This window comes from Poecilia formosa, unplaced genomic scaffold, assembly GCF_000485575.1.
Source record: "Poecilia formosa unplaced genomic scaffold, Poecilia_formosa-5.1.2 Scaffold3, whole genome shotgun sequence".
Classification (NCBI taxonomy): Eukaryota; Metazoa; Chordata; class Actinopteri; order Cyprinodontiformes; family Poeciliidae; genus Poecilia; species Poecilia formosa.
The window spans coordinates 5,619,108-5,627,769 of NW_006799942.1; the positions used below are offsets into that span (position 1 = coordinate 5,619,108).

Consider the following 8,662-nt stretch of genomic DNA (forward strand, 5'->3'; position numbering starts at 1 on the left):
TGAATGACCCAAATCCGATTTTTTTTTTTTTTTTTTTTTTTGCCTTAAATGCAACCTGTATCTGACCTTTTCATGACAGTTGAAATAACACCGATCGGATGTTTTTGAATGCGACGTAGGCCACTACATCCTATACGTACAGATCTTTTCAAACGTGACCAGAATCTGGCCAGGTCTCGTTCATCCCATCCGACCTAAACGTCATTGATACTCGACAAACGTCACTATTCTGGGAAAAAAAAAGAACAACCACCATGGCGGACGATAATGATTATTAAGTTGTTAATTTGCTGTCTCAGATCAGACAACTTCAAAATCGTAAGATATACTCCACCATTAGCATCTAAGTTTACCTCCGCGAACCCTGAGTTAGCATAACACAGAGCACGCTCTCTGCTGCGCATGCGGGACACTAAGTCGTTTGCAGTTCATGCGAGAGTCGCATATTTGTAAGTTGTGAACGAATACGAAAAAGAACAAACAAAAATCCGATTTCACACAAATAAAATAAAAAATAAAAAATCGGAATTCAGTATTAAGATCTGCAGTGTGAACGTTAGTCTAAAACTAAGTAGATGTATTAGGAATGTGAATCAACCAGTCCAAATAAACCTCTGGAGCACTGATCAAGAAGTCTGGTTCAGTAAATTTAAAAATGTGAATTTTCCCACACATTTCCCACACAAAGGTTTAAATTTTGCCGATGCTCAGGAAACACTCCCTCAAATTTGAAAGTTTGTTTCAGTACAGTTATGTTTTGATTTTTTGATAAGGTCAATGTAGGGAAGAAGCTTTGGCATACTATACACAGCGGTACTTTAATAGGAATAGAACCGAAAAGCTTATTGTGAAGAATTTGTGCAGCAAGGAAATCCAAATATGGGAGAGACAAAAACAATAGCTCTAGGAGCACACACGGGAGCAACAAGGGGCAGGCAGAAAACAGGAAAAAAATCAGCAGTGAAAGTGATTATTGAGAGGTGATTACTGGCGTAAAAACAGTGAGTCTGAGTAACTAGCCTAAGAACAGTTGATAAAAATGATAGGGCAGCATAAACACAGGTACTAAGAGAACTGTGTCATAGGAAAACTTTGCTTACTCACACCACTTAAGGTTTCTGAAATATTCCTGAGCACACACCTTCATGTTGCATGTTCAGAGATGGCATTCTGCATACCTTAGTTATAATGAGTAGCAATTTGAGTTACTGTTGCTATTCTATCATCTTGAACCAGACTAATTCTTCTCTGAACGCTTACATCAAGCAGGTGCTTTTATCTGCACAATTTGTTTTTCAGGCCATTCTCTGTAAACGTGAGCTGGTTGCGTGTTAAATGCCAGCAGATCAGCAGCTCCTGTAATACCCACAGCAGCTGTTGTGGGACCAAACAACCCAGCCACATCCAAAGACACCTAAATCCTGTTTCTTCCCTTTCTGATGCTATGTTTAAACTTCAGCAAGTTGTGTTCACCACATATAGACGCTTAAATACAATTACTTGCTACCACGCTAAGTGGATAGTTTGTTATATGTGTTAACAAGCAACTGAACAGGTGCACCTATAAAGTGGCTGGTGAATGAATGTAAACGCTTCTGGGAAACATGGGGGAATATATCTAGACAAAAACATATAAAAACAGAAACATGAAAGAAACAATTACCAACTACAAGATGGAAAAAGCATCAGAGGAATGACAATGTAACGCAAAAGTCAGATAAACCAAATTAATTCATGAATTTTAACTATAATCTGTATATTTTTATTGTTACAGGAAAAAAAATGTTATTCCTGTTAGAAACTGGATGAACTTAAACCACACATGTACAAATAAGGGAGAACATCTGTAGATGGTGATTACTCTACATCGCTGTGTTAATTTGTAAATGTAATTAGTTGATAATGCTCACTTCTAACAGGTGCAGCTGCTGGTGCTGCTCCACAGTCTGCTACAGAGCAAAACCTGGCTTTCATTGTGAGATTAACTTATGCACCAGCAGGTGACAGTATTCCTACTGCTCTCCATCCATCCAAACCGTCGAGGATATCACAGACAAAATAAAGCCTTTGACCCAAGTTAAACATGCTGCAACACAAGCCCATCTAGATGAAATGTTCTGCAATTTGCCACCAGAGAAAAAATGTTTTACAAATATATTGATTTCCCCTCAAGCTTGTATACAAGTTGAAGTGTTACAACCTCATGTGCGACTGAGAGCATTTATGTGATGGTAAAGTAATGCATGATTTTTTAATTTTTCTTTAAAGATAAGAACAGCACGACTTACTTGTGTAATACGCTCCTCTGAGTGAATATTTTACCGTAATTGCAGGAGTTTAGAGGCATTTCTCACCTTTGCAAATTAGCTCTAACTCATTCGGAGTGGCAGTACTAGACTTTGACCGAGCCATTCTGGCACATGAATATAGCTAAAGCATTCACTGCATTTCTGGTTGTGCGTTTCAGGTTATTGCCCAACTGGATAGTAAACCAGTTCTAAACGTTTTGCTGCCCTTAACAGGTTTTCTTTTATATGTTTATTTTTAGCTCCATCCATCTGCTCATAACATTTGACTGGCTTCAATTGCTCTGCCGGAAAATATCATCCTCACATCATAATGCTACCACCAACAGGTTTTGTGGTGGTGGCAGGGTGACGTTTTTATCACAGATTGTGCTTTCTGCATGTAGGTCAAAGAGTTTGATTGCTTTCTTCTTGCCACTGAAGGTCAGATTTGTAAACCGAGTCCACAGCTGTCTTGCTGACACATTCTTCTACCAGATCTAGACAACACCTCCAGAGTCACCCAACCCTGCCTTAAGCACAGCTTTATCCCTGCGATACTTTGTGTGTTCCATGGTCTTCACGATATGTTTAAAAGATTTATTTTTGACTTGTATAGGTTATGATGTCATGTTGATTTTTCTTGTAAGAGGAAGAGCAGAGTTAACACAGGCCAAAGGTAAATACAATCTGAGTTGTTGATTAGAAAATTTCCTAAATTGTTCCTATTTATGGACAGAAGGGTGAAGTGCTGATTGATCTCGAATGGTTGCAACAAATGCTTACAGTATTTGTTGCAAACCTGGTGTGTTAGTCCAGGTTTGTGTCCAGAAGGCACTTTGCAGGTTGAGGCACAGAATGCTCAGTGACTAGAGGTGAGCATTTGCTGAGGACAATGGAGGGAAACCACAGCTCGAATTCTGAACGATTCTGAGAGTTCCTATCTTGACCCAAAAAGTCCTAATTTAAGACTACGTTCACACTGCAGCCTAAGTGAAAAAACCCAAATCCGATTTCTCTTCTTTTTTTCCTTAATGTGACCTATATCTGATAACAGTCTGAACAACACAGATGGGATTTGTTCTAATGCAAACCAGAGCATGTGGTTCTAAATGCGATACATATCTGATCTTTTCAAATGTGACCCGAGTCTGTACAGCCAGATCCCACTGATCCGACCTGAACGTGACAAACGTCACTATTTTTGAGCTCTTCACGCACGAGGGAAGAAAATTAACAACTATTGAGAATTAAGTTAATGTGCTGGCTCCGGTCGAACAACAACTTCAAAATCGTAAGATAAGCTCCACCATTAGCATCCACGGCTACCTACGAAAACACTGAGCACTTTCTTCTTTTTTTTTTTTTTTTTACGGTGGTTGAAAAAACACTGAGCACCATAGACATAATATAAAAATATATATTATGTCTATGCTGAGCACGCTTTCTATGGGTGACGTTATTGCGCCCTCTACTGCGCATGCGGGACACAGATCGTTTGCAGTTCACATGCAAGTCGCATATATTTAGAAATGTGAACGACCACGCATAAAGAAAAACAAAGTCAGATTTCACAAAAAATAAGACTTGCAGTGTCAACGTAGTTGAAGAGTCAGCAGTTGAGAGTAACTGGGCGACGAGACAACAGAAATTTCCATCTTAATAAGGAGACGTGAGCGATCCCGTTGCTAGGTTGGCGATCCCGTTGCTAGGTGTGACGCTGCTTCCGGGGAGGATTGGTTCTTCTTCTTCAACTTCTTTATGACGATTGGTAAACCTAATGGAGCCCTACCGCCACCAACTGGTAAGAAGCATAGACAAATGTCATATCCTATCACGTACTTTGCACGGTCTTAAAAAATAAGATATGGTAGCTTTTTCTTCTTGAGCCTTTCTGAAATAGATCACTAAGGTCTAGTTTTGACTGTGATTGGTTGATACACAAAACAAAATAAGACAAATGTGCCCCAAACAGTTGATAGAAATTTAACAATCTTTGAATATATGCTGGATAAGTGTGTCATGATGATGAAACTATGCTAAATTGAATTAATCACCACACGGCATCAACATTTACACCTTATTTACATCATCATTACTGTGATTTGTCAGGACTTCTCATCATATTTTACAATGTCATCTATTTGATATTACGTTCGGCTTTCAACCATGTCTGTTTGCCTGTATAAACTTGTTTGAGATGACGAAACAACATAAAATGAAGAAAAAGGAATCCAAACCGGACAGAGGTGAAGGGCCTGCTGCTGGCACAGTTCTATCCATTTTATTTACAATAGCTTTCCTGACAATCTCTTCGCAACTGAGTGTCCCCACTTAAGACACTCAGTGGTTGTTTAGAAATTATTTGAATTTTCCTAAAATGACATCAGGGGCAACCTTTAGTCTCATAATTGTTTGAGAATAAGGACCAAGGAATTCATATAAATACTTGTGGTAAAGAGTTGCAGAGGAGTTCTGGGTGTTTGTGTGGGAGATTCTAGTTAGAGATCAGCAGCAAAAACAGCATCTAAGAGGTGACCATGAGGTTGATGCACTTATATCACCTGCCTGATGAGAAGATATGGATAGGGTGTTCAGACACCACAGCAGAGCATCCATGCCCACTTAGGGAAAGCAAGCGCAGCAGGAGATGAAAAACAGGTTGTGTGGATGGAACCATCCAGCAATACTCTCTGGCAAACATTGAGCTCTCCTCAGAACAAAATATTTGAAATTACAAACAGGTGTACTCTGTTTACTGATGAGGCCATTTGGCCAGTGGGTTGTATTGGATTTGATTTAGGGGTATCAGAGTGGAAGAAGAAAAAATAAAAATGCAAGACAGAATTTTCAGGTTTTATTTGTGAATTTGTTTTTGAAAGCCTTGCATTATTTTCCTTTCATCTCACAGCTATACTCAACTTTATGTAGATCTATTATAAAGTTTATGTATCAGACAGAATTCCAGTGAAATAAATTGTAGGTTGTGGTTGTAAAGTGTTATATTGTGGCAAAACCTCTAGAACTAGTTTTGCAAACATAGTTTGCAGCAAAAAAAACAACAACATTTTTTTCCCACATACAAAGAAAAGTTATGGGAACTAGGAAGGAATGAATTAACATTTCACACAGAAACATACAATAGCAAATCCCAAAGTGCTAATAAAATTTACATCTCAGTTTTGGTGAGATGTAAACAAAGATGGAGCTTCCCTTCAGCTAAAGAAGGGAAACAGCTAACTGTGTGTAACATTGTTGATGTTCCTGTGTGACATGAGGTTTTAAGAACAAATCATCTGGCTGTTTTGCTCTTGTATGCAATTTCTATACAGGAGTCCTGTCTTGTCCTGCATTGTTGTAATGTAGAATGTGGACAACTATAAAACCATGAGCTGAAAATACAAAATGAGATGCTTTGATTGCGCTAGTGTGTGAGAGAAGCACAGACTTCCCTTTCTTCACCAGATTTTTGTTACTGTCATTTTTAATTTTTTAATCCTTTCATCCTTTTAGTCCCATAACATCTCTGATCTAATATTATGGAAATAAAAGATGTAAATCCTTCCTTCATCATGAAAGGATTCAACAACCAGCCAAAGGCAAGAATATGAGACAAATAGGAGAAAAATAGAAGCAAAAAGAAAAGGAAGTCAACGCATGACCTGAAAGCTTGTGAAAGGTTATGGAGAAACATCGTGTTTATGACATTGAAGTGCGAGACAAATATTACACCTGCAAATGTAGCACATCATTTTGTATGACAGCTTTCAGACATGTTTGCAGCAGTGTAAGGAGAAGGAGTGGTGGGTTTGTTGCGAAGCAGCTTTTCATCCTACAAACGCAAAAAAAAAAAGGGAAAACAAATCTTCCCTGAAGTTTACATCATAGAATGGAGCAACAACAACAAAACAACAAATAATGTCAGCAAAACCTTTCTGCAGATGTTTCTTTTTAAATGTCAGGCAATGTTTTTTTGTTTACTTTTTGTTTGCATGTGAAATATAAATTGTTTGCATCCATCAAAAAAAACATAAAAGGTGGAAGAAGTAGGCAGTTGTTTTAACTACTGGAAGTAGCCATGAAGTCTAAAATAAATGTCAGTTAAACTGCTGTGTTTATATAAACAGAAATTTTCATCCATATAAATCCATATGCTGTGGATACAGCAGATGCTGTAAATGGTACAGGGTCACATTTTGAGTAGGTTGCTTTCCCAGATAACTGATTATTTTATCGTTCAACATTTTTCATTAAGTGTTCTGTCATCTTTGCTTAGGAGCTCGTCTCTGTTGCACTAAGCAGGCTGAGCACTGCTTTTTGTCCACTCGCTGCACATCTCTGTTTGTATGCAAGGTGAAGCAACTGATTTGCTTTCATTGAGCAACTTGTAAAGCTATAACCTACTTAACTGATTTACATTTTTTATGCTACACCTATAAACTTTTATAAATTTATTGGGATGTTATGTGATACACAAAGGTGGGGTAGTGCATAACTAAGCACAATTGTGAAAAGGGGAGAAAATAATCTAACTTATTGTGGGATCCTCTTTCAAGCAGGATTTATACTCAGTCATGTTGAACAGTGTCTTTAATAAAATAAAAGGTTAAACCTACTGTGCACTGGAGGTTATCTGCCTGGGGAATTACTTTTTCAGAACACATGGAGCAGAAAAACTAACCAAAATTAGAACAAAACAAAATGAAAATATAAAAAAAATACTGACACCAAGCATCACCAAATCGATATATTGTTTTTAAATTGGAATAAAGATCTAAGTACTGTCTTGTACTTTAGACTTCAGCCCTGTTTACTTTGATCCCATGAAATAAAATCCAGTGCAATATGCTTCAGAACTCACTGAAATAGTAAATATAGTCTAGCTGTGTTTATTTAGTCTCAGTAGACATGCAGATTTTCCGGGGTGTGTCTTGAGCGACGATCCAACAGGCTCAAGTGTTTCTTATCAAAGAAGCAAATTTAGAAGCAGGAAGGTTGGTGTTGAGATAAGGACTGACTCAACTCTGTGACTTTTGTCTTTACCTAAAGTGTTTTTTTTGCCAGATTTTATTGGATCAAAGAGCCAAAACGACAGACTTTGAATTAATTATTGCAACTGCTGTGATTAATCTTGGTTTAATAAAACTTTAATAAACAGAGATGACTGATGTTATGCATTAGAGCAGGGATGCTGGCGTTCAGCACCAAAGAGCTTCTATCCTGCAGTCTTTCAAAGCGTCCCTTCTCTTACACACCTGAATCAAACGAATGACTCGTTTCCAGGCTGCTGCTGAGCTGAATGACGTGCTGATGAGGGAACTCAGCCATTTGATTCAGGTGTGAGGACTTGAGGACTGGACTTGGGCATCTCTGTATTAGACGGTGTGACATTTTACTTGAATGAAGCTTGTAAAGTGCCGTGAAAAAGTATTTTCTCTCATACGGATACGCCTTGTGTTTTTGGTTTGTTGTCACATTATTATAATTTTTCTTGATCATCAACAAAGTAAAGGGATAACTAAAGTAAATTAAATTTCCAAAGGATGAAAAATCCTGAAGGATTGTCCAGCCATCAGCTAGGAAATTGCTCTAACGTATATGAAGACAAATAAAACATGCAAATGTTGTCAGTTCAAATTTATGTTCAAGACAAGTCTGCACATCATAAATTCAAGTCGCTATCGCAGTTCCCTTCACCTCCTGATCTGGGACAAAATGCAGCAGTTAAATCCATTTCTGAGACTAACATGGAGGAAAAACTACCTCAGTGCTTTCCTTACTTAACACTCATTTAAAAATTTCTCAGTTTACTTTCTGAACTTGAAATGACCTTGTCCCTAACATGGTTATCGATATGTTGTACACCCTGTTGCTGCTTATATCCACAAAAGCTCCCTGCTAGCCTTACCTAGGTCACAGTTTGTTACTGCCGGGGCGTTTGGGTTTTCACTATCAGAGCCCACATTTGATGGAGCTCTCTTTCCTGCTAAACTCACACACGTCACATCTCTTAAATCTAACCTTGAAACTTGCTGTTTTGTGAAAGCATTTGGCAAACTTGGAGATTTTCTAGACATTTTCTGTTACTGTAGAAACAATCCGCTTTATCTGACTTGTGTGGAAGAAACTGCTCTGCGAATTGCTCTGTGTCTTATTAATATTGGAGAAATGGGGAAAGAGGAAAGAGTCTAGCTCAAGGAATTCATGATATTGCTGGAAACAGGGCTCCTAAGACTGTATAATTATTCATTTCTGTCTTCATTAGCCTGTGTGCTCATTTAGCTTGGTTGTGAAATGCTCGACACACATTTTGACTGAACACCCAGTAGACATGTAAGAGCATAATTCGTTCATCATACTGGACAAATCAGGGGCAT

General features: G+C 38.1%; 1 protein-coding gene across 1 annotated transcript in view; it reads right to left on the reverse strand.

Annotated features, from left to right (window-relative positions):
• LOC103141213 (neurexin-2-like) overlaps window positions 1–4,068 on the reverse strand; it is a 104,845-nt gene extending 100,777 nt beyond the window's left edge. The window contains exon 1 of the mRNA XM_016673949.1: window positions 3,873–4,068. The gene's annotated coding sequence lies outside the window, so the exon portion shown is untranslated. The remainder of the gene's footprint in view (window positions 1–3,872) is intronic.
• Window positions 4,069–8,662: the final 4,594 nt, after the last annotated feature.